Consider the following 14,116-nt stretch of genomic DNA (forward strand, 5'->3'; position numbering starts at 1 on the left):
TGTTTGTCATGAATGGCTTTCTACAATGTCTTTCTGGTGCAGAATTTGTTTTCCAATTAATGAAAAATAAAATGTTGATGAGATGTTGCAAAACACTGAGGGGAGAAGTTAGGAATGAGTAATGCATTTCTAGTGGAAAAAAATACCACTGTAAACCAAGAATTGTTTGCTCATAGCCATATTGATTATTTGGTGATCAAGAAGCAATATTTTAAGTATATGTATATATGAACATGAAATTTTTTAACATGCATTTTATATAATTTAGAAATAACAGTTATAACTCCTGAATATATGTGACTGCTGTAAGAGAATACAATTTTAACCCTTTACAATAGGCCCCAACCTGATAACGCATGATCTTGACTTAAGTTCACTGAGCTTTTGTATTATAATTAGTCCATATTATTGAGGCATGCTCATATTTGCCTCTTTGTTCCTGGCATCTTATTCAACATACAATCCCTATGGTGCATACACCTCGTTGCATGCCTCACAACTTCTTTCCTTCTTGTAGCCACTCATCAGTGCATTGCATACACCATAGTTTCCTTTTCCATCCCTCAGTCATTGTACCCTTATGCCACCTCCATCCATCGTAGATCATGAACACTGCCCCCAGAAACATCAGTGTGCAAATGTCCATTTGTGTCACCACACTCAATTTCTTCAGGTATATACTGAACAATGAGTTTAAAGATCATATGCCAACCCCACACCTAGCTTCCTGTGGAACCACAATGCTGCCCTCCCTGCAAGGGGCTGTACCTCACAGGTTCCCCACCATCAGAGAATAGGTGCAGCTCTTTCTCCACATTTTCTCTAGCACTTCTTTCTTTATGTTCATTTTTAACAGTTTCATTCACACATCATACAATTCAACTTAAGTGTCTAGACATGCCTTTGCCACCATAAACTATATGAAGACATTTCCTTTTCTTCCACAAATAATCCATACCCCTACCCCATGCCCCCTGCCTGTTGACATTTTGTTTTCATGTCATCTGCAAACAGTGAGGGCTTTACTTCTTCCTTTCCAATTTGGATGCTCTTCCTTCCTTCCTTCCTTCCTTCCTTCCTTCCTTCCTTCCTTCCTTCCTTCCTTCCTTCCTTCCTTTCTTTTTCTTTCTTTCTTTCTTCCTTCCTTCCTTCCTTCCCTTCCCTTCCCTTCCCTCCCCTCCCCTCCCCTCCCCTCCCCTCCCCTCCCCTCCCCTCCCTTTCTTTCTTTCTTTCTTTCTTTCTTTCTTTCTTTCTTTCTTTCTTTCTTTCTTTCTTTCTTTCTTTCTTTCTTTCTTTCTTTCTTTCTTTCTTTCTTTCTTTCTGTCTTTCTTTCTGTCTTTCTGTCTTTCTTTCTTTTGCCTAATTGCTCTGGCTACAACTTCCAGCATAATATTTAATAACAATGGTGACAGTTGGCATCCTTGTCTTCTTCCTGATCTTAGAGGAACAGCTTTCAGCTTTTCCCCATTGAGGATGATGTTAGCTGTTGGTTTTTCATGTATTCCCTTTATCATGTTGAAGAAGATCCCTTCTATCACTATCATTTGAAATGTTTTCATCAATAAATGATATTGAATTTTGTCAAAAGTCTTTTCTACATCAATTCAGGTGGTCGTGTGGTTTTCCTGCTTTGATTTGTTGATATTGTCTTTACATTAATTGATTTTCTTATGTTGAACCACCCTTGCATACTTGGACAAAATTCCACTTGGTTGGATGTATAATTCTTTAGTGTACTGCTGAATTTGATTTGCAAATATTTCATTGAGATATTTACATCTATATTCATTACAGAGATTGGTCTGTAATTTTCTTTTCTTTTATTATCATTGTCTGTCTTTTGCATTAGTGTGATGTTGGCTTCATGGTATGAGTTAGGTAGCTTTTCTTCCTCTTCAATTTTTTGAAGATATTTTTTCCAATTTTTTGAAGATTTTTAACAGGATTAGTACTAGTTCTTTCTTGAATGCTTGGCAGAATTCATATGTGAAGTCATCTGGTCCTGGGCTTTTCTCTTTGGGGAGATTTTAAATAACTTATTCAATCTCTTTTGTGACTGGTTTGTTGAGGTTGTCTATTTCCTCTTGAGTTAATGTTGGTTGTTCATTCCTTTCTAGGATGCTGTCTATTTCATCTGCATTGTCTAAATTAAGTGCATATCTTGCTCAGAGTATCCTCTCATTACCTCCTTTATTTCTGTGCAGTATGCCTCCTTTTTTATTTCTGATGTTATTTATTTGCATCCTTGCTCTCTTTTTGTCATCCTAGTGAAGGGTCCATCAATTTTTATTAATTTTCTCAAAGAACCAACTTCTTATTTTGTTGCTTTTCTTGACTCTTTTCATGTTCTCAATTTCATTTTGTTTCTGCTCTCATCTTCATTATTTATTTCCTTTTGTTTTCTTTGGTGTTAGTCTGCTCTTCTTTCTCCAGTTTTTCCAAATGAGCAGTTAATTCCTAGATTTTTGCTTGTTCTTCTTTTTTAATACAGGCATTTTAAGATGGTAAATTTACCTCTTAATATTGCCTTTGTTGCATCCCATAATTTTTTTTTGGCATGGGTGGGCTCTGGGAATCAAACCTGGATCTCTGGCATGACAGGTGAGAACTCTGCCACTGAGCCACCATGGCACACCTCCCATAAATTTTTATATTTTGTGTTTTCATTTTCATTTGCCTTGAGATATTTACTTATTTCTCTTATAATTTCTTCCTTGATCCACTGGTTGTTTATGACTGTGTTGTTTAGTCTCTGTATATTTGTGAATTATATGGCCTTCCATATAATTGGCAGAATTCATATGTGAAGTCATCTGGTCCTGGGCTTTTCTCTTTGGGGAGATTTTAAATAACTTATTCAATCTCTTTTGTGACTGGTTTGTTGAGGTTGTCTATTTCCTCTTGAGTTAATGTTGGTTGTTCATTCCTTTCTAGGATGCTGTCTATTTCATCTGCATTGTCTAAATGCAGATTTCCAACTTCATTGCATTATGAACTGAGAAAATATTTTGCATGATTTCAACCATTTTAAGTTTATTGAGACTTGCTTTGTGACCCAGCATATGGTTTATCTTTCAGAATGATTCATGAGCACTTGAGAAAAATATGTATCTTGCTGTTGTGGAGTGTAATGTTCTGTAAATGTCTGTTGTTTTTCTCTTGCTGCTTTCAAACTTCTCACTTTGTCTTTGACATTTGACACTCTATTTAGTAAGTAATTTGGAGTATATATATTTGGATTTATTCTGCCTGAGGTATGCTGCACTTCTTGAATCTTTAATTTTATGTCTTTCATAAGAGATGGGAAATCTTCAGTGATCATTTCCTCCATTAGTCTTTCTCCTCCTTTCCCCCTCTCATCTTCTGGAACACACCCAACACATACATTCATGTGTTTCATGTTTTCATTCAATTCCCTGAGTCTTTGCTTGTATTTTTCCATTCTTTTCTCTGTATTTTCTGAGTATGTTGGATTTCAGATATTCTGCCCTTTAGTACACTAAAGTCTGCTTCTTCAAATCTATTGTTTTAGATTTCCATTTGTTTAATCTCTTCTATTGTCCCTATCATTCCTGTAAGATCTGTGATTTGTTTTTTTCAAACTTTTAAGTTCTTTTTTTTCACCCAATGTCTTCTTTATATCATTCCTCAATTCATTGATTTGATTTTTGATGCAATTTTCCATGTCTGTTTGAACATCCTGAGTAAGTTGTTTCAACTTTTGTATCTCATTTGAAGTGTTTATCTCTTTAGGCCATATCTTCAATTATCCTAGTATGACTCATTATTTTTTGCTGGTATCTAAGCATTTGATTTCCCTAATTAGTTTATTCTGAAGGTTATTTTCACTCTTTTCAGTAGGATTTTTTTGCTGAATGGCTTTGTTCTCTATCTGTTCTTTGGCATTCAGTTCAACTTATTCTAGATCTCTAGCATAGGTTCTGTTTAAATGATCAGAATTTTTCACTTCTTGTTTCTCTATTTCTTGCCCTGCCTGTATGGAGCCTTTTTTTTTTTGAGGAGGGTCTCTGCAGATATAATAGACCCTAGTTTATAACATTTTCCCCAATCGGACAGGCCAATGTATCAGGAGGAAAATATAGTCAGCATCGGTTTTCCCTAAGGGTGAGACCCAGCAGGTTGAGAGACTCTGTGGTTTTACTATTCTCCCACCATGTGGCACTCGTATGCCCCTGGCTTCCCACCAGCATAAAGTGATGTGGTGCCCTTAACTTCAGCACTCTCCCTGCTAGGGGCATGGTTGATACAGAGGTGAGGTAATATGATGGCTTTAATTCCTTCAGTTTCACTTGAGATAGGCTACCTTTCTCTTTAGGAAGACACACCCATTAGGAAATTAATGCCTGTCATCTAACTAGTTACTTTGTCTCACAGAGAAACTTAATTTCACCCTTGCCTGGGGCAGGGCTGGAGCCTGAGAGGAGCCTTTTAGTCCTATCCAGTGAGCTGTTAAGGAGCAAAAAAGGGCAAAAAATGTCTTTTCAGAGCCAGGCCCTTACTCCATGGGTTTGTCAATCAAGGGCTTAAGTTGGTTCTTGGCTCCATGTATCTCCAGGTTCTATGTCCCCCTTTCCTTTGGGTCTAGCCCTTTGCCAGTATTTTGGGTCATCCCACTCAAAAAGACTCTTTTTTTCCCATCAGCCCACTCCCATTCTGCTGGGAAAAACTCCAAGTAAGTTTAGTGCATATTCCAAGTTTATCTGTGATGGGAGGCTATTTTCAGTAGTCAGAATTTGTTAATTAATTCTGCAGTTGGTACTTCGTTGAGCTAAGCCCTTACTGCTAGTAAAGTCTGTTCCTTTTCTACCATGTCCATGGGGGAGGGGACACTGGCCTCCATGGCTTGGGGAACTTACAGATCTGTGTGGGGTCTGAGATGCTCTACATGGTCCAGGCTGTTGTACTCTGTGTGTCTGATCACTGATGTTCCCCCAGCAGTTATTCTATACCTTTACTAGCTTTTATCTAGCTGCTCTGGACAATGAACTTAATTCCACACTTTACTGAGCTGCCATCTTTTCCTGCCTCCAGACTCTTACTGGGGTTCTTTTTAAGAAAAATGAAAGATGAGGTCCAAGTGCAGTAAGAGGGGAAGCCACTGAAATCAGAAGCTGAAAGTATTGAAACCCAGGAAAGAAGGACAAGTATATTTTGTAGGTGACAGAGGAGCCCAAGTCTCTGGTAGCTTGTCTTCAGGGAGAAAGCATTATATCATTTATTTATTTATTTACTTACTTACTTATTTATTTTAAACATACAAGCATGAACATTCTTACCAAATGATCATTCCATTCTTGATATACAATCAATAACTCACAACATCCTAACATAGTTGTATATTCATCATCATCATGATCATTTCTTAGAACATTTGCATCAATTCAGAAAAAGAAATAAAAAGGAAAAAACTCATACATCCCATACCCCTTATCCCTCCTTTTCATTGATCACTAACCTTTTTTTTTTTTTTACATGGGCAGGCACTGGGAATCAAACCCAGGTCCGCTGGCATAGCAGGCAAGCATTCTTGCCTGCTGAGCCACCATGGAGCATCAGACACAAGGTTTTCACAATCACAGTCCCATTGTGAAAGCTATATCATTACGCAATTATCTTCAAGAAACATGGCTACTGGAAGACAGCTCTAAATTTTCAGGCCCTTCCCTCCAGCCTCTCCATTACACCTTAACTAAAATGGTGTTATCTATATAATGTGTAAGAATAACCTCCAGGATAACCTCTCAACTCTGTTTGAAATCTCTCAGTCATTGACCCTTCATTTTGTCTCATTTCTCTCTTCCCCCTTTTGTTTGAAAAGGTTTTCTCAATCCCTTGATGCTGAGTCCCAGCTCATTCTAGGATTTCTGTTCCACATTCCTAGGAAGGTTTACACCCCTGTGAGTCCTGTCCTACATAGAGAAGGAAGAGGACAGTGAGTTTGCTTGTTGTGTTTACTGAGAGAGAGAGGCCACATCTGAGCAACAAAAGAGGTTCTCTGGGGGTGACTCTTGAAAGCATTATCTCTTAATGCTTTGAATTGGAAATTTTTATGGACTAGGAACTGTAAGCCTTTAAGTTATTATATTTCATTGTAAAATTTGACCCATTTCTGGTTTATTGTATTTTATCAACTTTAGCAAACTAAAACAGCAAGGAAAAAAATTCTCATGGAGTCTCCAAAAAGAACCTGTTGACATCTTGATATTTAGTGTAGGAAAATCCATTTTATATTTTTGTTCTCCAAATTTGTGAGATAATAATTTTCTGTAGTTTCGAGCAATTACATTCATAGTAATTTCTTTTAGCAGTAGTAAGAAACTAACACCTGAGATGAGGTAGTTTTGGAAAATATACATGTGTAAAACAGATAATGAGGGAAAAAGTGATATTGTTTTCAGTCTTGGCCTTGGTTAACTTAATGGATTATATAGAATTGCTAATATTACAATGTAGCTTTGTTGTTCCAATTCAGTTCACCTAGCCATATATAAAAAGAATCAATTTTTTTACCCAGAAATATACTCTCTAATTGCAAGTATATGGGCTGGTAAAGAAAAAATGCTCATAATGAATTGAAATCAAACACTCAAAAACATAAATCAATAATATAAATAGCTTAGCATCTAATATCATAAAATTATTGCAGATTTCATGTATTGAGTCCAGAAATAGCCACATGATTTTTTGAATTTTCTTCTTTCAGCTATTATATTTATTCATGATCAAAGTTAGAATAAACATAAGGCTGACCTAAACTCACAGTTCTTCATTTTGGCTTATTTCCAAACTGCAATAGGAGTGTCACAATGCAGTCTGTTTGCAGACTTCATTTCACTTTGCATGGCATGCCTACTCACCCTCAATGCATCCCATATTAGATGAATTTTACATATACATAGATGTTTCACATGATTCATAAATCCTGAAGAAATGGTGCCACCTTTAGGATAATTACTGAATAATTACTTTTTTTCTAACCACATTTTCACCCCTGAGCACGTTAAATAAAATTACCAAATGTTTATTTGATGTTATGCTTTTATTTCAAGGGAAATTTTTCAGTAGAGTCTAAATAAGAACATAATGTGGAAAATTTTAATTGTATACTATATTTGGATGTGCATAAACATCTTGCTTTGTGTACAGGGACTATGAAAAGTAGTATTTTCATATGATTTTTATCTCATGTTGTTACACCATATGCCCTATTTTCCTGTGGTTTAAAGCACTCTTGTGTTCAATTTTTATTTTCCCAAAAGTTTTTTTCTGTGAAATAAATTTATTTCAAGATTAAAAAAGCCCATATTAGAATGTGAAGTTTATAGAAAAAAATGGTGCAATAGAAAATAAAATCACTGAACAAGGATCGGAATGACAAAGAAGAAAATCTGATTCCTGAGTACATCCCAAGGATTGATTCCTGCATCCTTGCAACACAATCAAGCCATTTCTCCTTTGTTCAGAAATTACACACTTAATAAACTTGGATGGTTTTATTTACTTTCAAATTACTGTTTATTAAATATATTTGCTTCAATTATAATATTAACACATTTTTACATCTGGAAGAATAATTTGTGTATTTTTTTGCTTGGAATAACATGCATTAAGATTTCCATTAAAATTAAATTACAAAAAAATTAACTATTTTTTATCTTTTCAATTAATAACTGCTTTTAGTAGTAAATTTAAACTGTTAAAGAAATACAGTATACTTATAAGCTTACATTTTATTGAAAGTGTAATATGGGCTATTATGGAATATCTTAAGTGTGTCCTTCACACCCTCATTCTCAAGGCTATAAATTAGAGGATTCAGCATTAGTATAACTAGGGTGTAAAAGACTAGGCTATTTTATCAGTATATAATGAGTGATTACTCCTTGACTGCATCATCATTCATATGTTAGTTGATACAAAAATATTTTCAAAAACCTACCATTTAGGCCAGAAGAACAAGAAATAAACTAAGTCGGGAACTGTAAACACCATCAATGGGACCAAGGCAGATACGTGTCAGTATGTGTTATTGTGTTATTGTTGGAGTCTGAACATATTATAGGGATATGTAGAGTGGTTCTCTGTGATGAGGTAATTTCAGAACCAAAATCCAAAAGAAGGGATACAACATCAAACCAGGATTTCATTTGTAACCCATTTTTAAAGATTTCCAGACATTTGAGTAAACCCTCCATTAAAAGGAAAGATAAATAAGCATATTCTGAAATGAAAATTGAACAAAGCCAAGAAAAGGCTGGCAGAAGCACTGGAAGGCAATTTTCAAATAAAGGAGGAGGTTCTAGAAGATGTAGGTCTCATAAAATACTGTTGCAGCAACACATAATATCTAAGAGTGAAGTAAAACTTTGGAGCTAAGGCCTGCATAACTATGGCACTGAGGAAATTCCAGATCAAAAGATTCATGAATTGAACTTATCTCTAAGAGTTAGCTCTAAGCTAAGTAAATATTTTAAGGTCATCATAAAAACATGAGAGAGATTCATTTAGCATGGAAGTAGAATAGCCACCCTGCCTCACTCCAAACCTGAGACTCACTCCAAACCTTCTGATAGAATGCTCATCACGTTTAAACATGGGGTAAACCAATTGCAATTAAATTCTATATAATGTTATTTAAAGTGCAAACGTTTAAACTTATTAATATTACAAACCTAATAATCATACAAAAATAGTAACATCAGAGCATCAAGGCAATCTAACAAGCAAATGAATAATTTAAAGCTTGTAATAATTGATTATTCACCATAGAAAGCATAGTTAAGGTAGAAGAAAAGGACAAATATGAAGAAAAATTGATTAGAAATGTAGAAGAGAATTAATAAGAGAGCAGATAGAACTAAATGCTAAACTATAATTTTCAAAATGTTAAAAACTTGATACATAACAAATAAAAAATGAATACACATGACAAAAATGCATTTACTATTTCATTAAGAGAATCAGTAAGATAATAAGTCTGACTGAAAGAGCATTTAAGTATCTTATTTTAAAAGATATAACAAAATAACATTTTGTTTCCTTTTATATACATACAGATAAGTACATATATCATAAGTGTAAATGCATTTTCATAAACCAAAAATATTCCTTTAAACTGGAACAAGATGAGGAAGCAGAATACCCATCACTCCAGAAGATTCCTACTCTGGATTGGAAATATATTTGTCTAGAAGGGTCTATGGAAAATGTTTTTGTCTGATGTCTTGGGTGCCTTTTAATCTGATGCAAAACCAGCTAGGCTTTGGAGGATTTTGTATGAACAGTTACACTACAGGTTGGACAGAAAGGTAGAGAGACAGGACAAAATGAAGAAAACTTTATGTAAAGGTCAGAACAATGGAGTCAGGAGTTTCCACTGAGAAGATCTCCTTGTGCCAAACCATGAGTTGGACAGGATTTTTGATGCCTGTCTTGAAATTGGTGAATATTCTGCCACAGCTATTGGAGGAAATGGGTACCTGTCCAGATGTGTATGGAGAGTTCAGGTACCACTCCAACACAGTAGAGTATGCTCCAAACCCTAGCCTTCATAAAAAGCCTGACCATCATTCCAATGCTGAGAGAAGTTGGAACCTAAGCCCTGTTTTCAGAGAGCAGGACCACTGTCCAGATGCTTGGAAAGGGTGCTCCTGCCAACCAAGCAGGCCCAGAAGACAAGTTATTGATACACAGATAACTCTCAGCACCTTGAGATTTAATAGACTGTGCCTGATGGATTTCAAACTTGCTTGGGAAACTCAATCCCTTTTTCCTTCCAGTTTTTATCCTCTTGAATGCTAAATAACTATCCAAGGCCTCCTCCATTATTGTATTTTAGAATCAGATAACTATCATTCTGGGTTTCACAGATTCACAGACTAGAAAGGAATTTAGTCCATGTTTGGATCACATGCACAATTGATTTTAATGAGACTTTAGACTTAGAATTGTTACTGAAATGACTTAAGGATTTGGGGATGTTGGGATGGATGAATGTATTTTGCGCATGGGAAGAACATGCATTTTTGTGTTGAGAGAGTGGAGTGTGGTTGATTGAATTATGTATCCCAATTTAAATATGCTCTTAATCATTATGCTTACTCATGTTGGTGTAAATAAATTTGTACATAGACCCTCTTGAATATACTATTTTCAATTACAGTGTAGCCAAATGAATGAGTGTGTGTCTTAATATTACTGGAGATTTTATAAACAGAACACACTGGAAGTCAGGGGTTAGAAATAGCCACGTAGGAGGAGTCCAGAGGTCTGCAGAAATAAGAATAGCCAGTACCAGGAAAGAGATAGAGAACTCCATGTGACAGGAAGCAAAAATAAAAGTCAAGGCACTGTAAAGACCATAAACAGAATACTATATATTGTGGGAGAAAAAAGTCTTGTTGATATCTTGAAGTTGGACCTTTACCCTTCAAAATGATGAGCAATTAAATTCCTGTTGTTTAAGTCAAACCATTTTATGGCATTTCTTATATAAATCTTGCAAATTAAGAGGGTTTGTGACAAAACTGGCATATTACACATTGAGATTTGTTATGGAAATTGAGTCACGATGTTACTATGACTCTGAAAAGTCAAAATTCTGTAAGGCAGGCTGTGAGTTGAAAACTCCTATGAGGTGAAGTTGAATTTCCCTATAAAAGTTGGCTGGCTGAAGAAGAAGCAGAAATTCTTCCTGACTTCTGAAACCCTCAGTTTCTAGGTTTTAAGACCTATAGTTGATTGGATGGGGTGATGCCCCACATTGCTTTGGGCAATCTCCTTAGTTGCTTGTAGATGCCATGAGCTGTAAATGCAATAAACAGGTTATAAATGCAAATCCATCTATGAAATATCCTCACAGTGATAATCAGGACCCTGACATCCTGAACAAAGAAATGGACACTGTAATCTGCCAAGTTGAGACATGATCTTAAACATCACAGTCCATTGTTTATCAACTTGACATGTATACACATCTATTTAAGCCATACTTAATTCTCAAATAAAGACATTAATGCAGTCCTACTATTACCTAACATGATACAACTGCCCTGTGTACAATGGAAAATATACTAACCCTCTCCCCAGAAGTCCTCCAGCAATATTCACTGTTATCCTGCAACTTTAGTGCTATGACATAAACTTAAAACTTCTGTTTTGGGTACACAGGTGGTTCAGTGGTAGAATGCTCACCATCCAAGTGGGAGACCCTGGTTTGACCCAGACCATACACCCCCCAAAAATGAAAAAAAATTATACTTTATGAAAAGGGAGTAACAGAGGGAAGAAAACAATTTATTTGCTACAAATATGTGTTTTTATAGGTATAGTCTATGCATATAGATTTATGTATATAAAACAAAATAAAGGAAATACTATTAACAACTACAGTCTTTGTTTCTGCAACTTGTCACATGGTCAAAGCTAGTATGGTCAACTTCATCTAATACCCATTCTCTCTACCTTCAGAATGTACCACAGTTGATCATGGTCTTTTCCTTGGCAGGATGACCCAAATCTTCATTCTTGAAAGACTTAAACCATTAGTAGTCCTGACTAGATTAAGTTGTTGTACTGTACCAAAAGCTTTTAATCATAGAAATTCTAAGAGACACCCTAAAGGATGTTCTATATTCTGGACATACTCATCCTTACCCTCCATAGCAGACCTATTTCACTTTGGTGAGCAGGATTAATCTCTCCAGCCAGTACAGTAATTCTCTTTTTCCTATTGATTCAGAGGCATGAAGAAATTGAAATGACTGGCTGGTAGTCCTTTGTTCAGTTCCCTGGAACCATTTCTTGTCTCCTGGTGTACATACTCCTCTGTTTGGAGACCTCTAGGCTGGCAGACCATATGATCAGAAGGGCAAGAAGCAAAAATTTTGCTAGTAGGTTACATGGGTGATAGAGAGTGAGGCTACTTCTATTTCCACCCATGATTCCTGGAACCAGAATCCTGGCTATGGAAGAAACAGCACCATAGAGTAGTACACTGATTAAGTGCACTCCTACTAACATTGTACTTGAGTCTTCAATAGTTATTCCATGGTTCTATCAATTAAGCTGATTCATGGTGATGGAGAGCATGGTTAGGTCAGTGAATCCTATGAGCATGGACCTACTGGCTATACTACATTTGCCGCAAAGTTATTTCCTTAAGCAGAAGCAATGTTTGTGGAACACTTTGAGGGAGATAATGCATTCTATAAACCCACAGGCGATAGTATTGGCAGAATCATTGTGTGTAGAAAAGTCATATCAGTATCCAGGGTAAGTGTCTTTTCTATTAAGAGCAAGCTACTTTCCTTTCTGTGATGAAAGTGGCCCAATGTAATCAAAACCACCAGATAGCATTTTGATCACCTTGGGAAATAGTGATATATTGGGCCTGAATGTTAGTGTCTGCTGCTGACAAACTGGGTACTCAGCAGTGTTTGTAGCCATGTTGGCCTTGGTGACAGAAGTCCAAGTTGCTGAGCCCATGCTTAACCCCCATCCTCCCACCATGGCCACATTGTTCATTAGCCTATTGGACAATGAGCATAGTGGCTGGGAAAAAAGTCTGAGTGGTAACCATACCAGTCATCATATCCACTTAATTATAAAATCCTCCTGTGATAAAAATACTGTCTTACAGGCATTCACATTGGACACAAATATCTTCATGATTTTTTTTTCATTCAGAAAGTTTTATCTACATGCCTCTTCCTGAAGCCATTTAGTTTCTAATTTTCCAATTTTGTTCCACCCAAACTGTGAACATTCAGGCAAACCATTGGCCATAGCCCATGAATCTTTATATGAATGCATCTCTGGTCATTTCTCCTTCCAAGAAAAATAAACAACTAGGGACACTGCTTGAGGTTTTGCCCACTGGGAGGATTTCTCTCCACCATTATCCTTCAGGAATGCTCCAGAAATGTATGGTGGGTGATGCTCTCGGTATCCACTTTTGGGTGGTGTCTGTAAATTGTAAAAAAACCCTCTGTATATAAGACCTAATTTTTCTCTTCTTGCAAGGAACTCCCTAAGAAGCTATAGTTGTAGGCAGTGAGAGAGAAGGTAAAGTGGCAGCCCTGGAGGCCATGGGCAATTTTAGCCACTTCTTCAGTAACTAACTTGTACCTTCAGTGCCTACTAGAGCTAGATTCATATCACCACTTCCTTTTGATGCTGTGCACACCCAACTGAATGGTTTAATGAGTCAGATAGCACCCATTTCACAATGGGAAGCTCAGTTTCCATGGTAATTAAGTGGCCCATAGTTAAGCGTTTAATCTCTCCTAAGGTCTAGTGGCAGGGGAAAAGTTGTTTCTCAAAAAAGAGAGTAGCAATCTGCAAAGGATAACAAGTTTTGTCTCAAAATCCCAAGTGTCTTTGCTTGTTTCTCATATGTAGGCCTGACAAAGGTTCAAAGCAGCATCTCTACTTGCTACTGATGTTTAAAATGCCATTGGATATGCTGGATAATTGTGGCCCAAGTGGAAAGCAGCTTGCACAACAATCTGAGCTGTTACCAAGCTTCCTTTTGTTCTGGTCCCCAATCAAAACTAGTAGCTATTTCAGTTACTCAGTATATGGGCCATAGTAGCACATCCATATGGGAAATAAGTTGCTTCAAAAGTCTTCAGAGATCAACTAAGCATAATGTCTCCTTCCTTCAGTTGGAGGGTCCAGATACAACTGCTTATCCTATACCTTAAAAGGGGTATCTTGACATTGTCTTCTCCACTGGATGCCTAGAAGTTTAACTGATGTTGAAGGATACTGAATGTTGAATTTGCCCATCCCCTGACTTGGAAATGGCTTATCAATAAGTCTAGAGTAGTTGCTACTTCTTTTTCACTAGGTCAAATCAGCATAAAGCCATCAAAGTAAGGGACAATGCAATATCTTTTGAAAAGGTAGTTCAATTTCCTGAAGATTAGATTATGACATAGAGTTGTAAATTTTCTATGCCTGTGTGGATGTGGTGGGAAAATAAAGTTGTTTTATTATTGAAAGAAATCTAACATGTATTAAAAAATACTTGCCAAATCCATAGCTGCATAAGAAGTTATGCTGGATATGTTCATTTGTTCAAGCAATGACA

Source organism: Tamandua tetradactyla, unplaced genomic scaffold, assembly GCF_023851605.1.
Source record: "Tamandua tetradactyla isolate mTamTet1 unplaced genomic scaffold, mTamTet1.pri scaffold_103_ctg1, whole genome shotgun sequence".
NCBI lineage: Eukaryota > Metazoa > Chordata > Mammalia > Pilosa > Myrmecophagidae > Tamandua > Tamandua tetradactyla.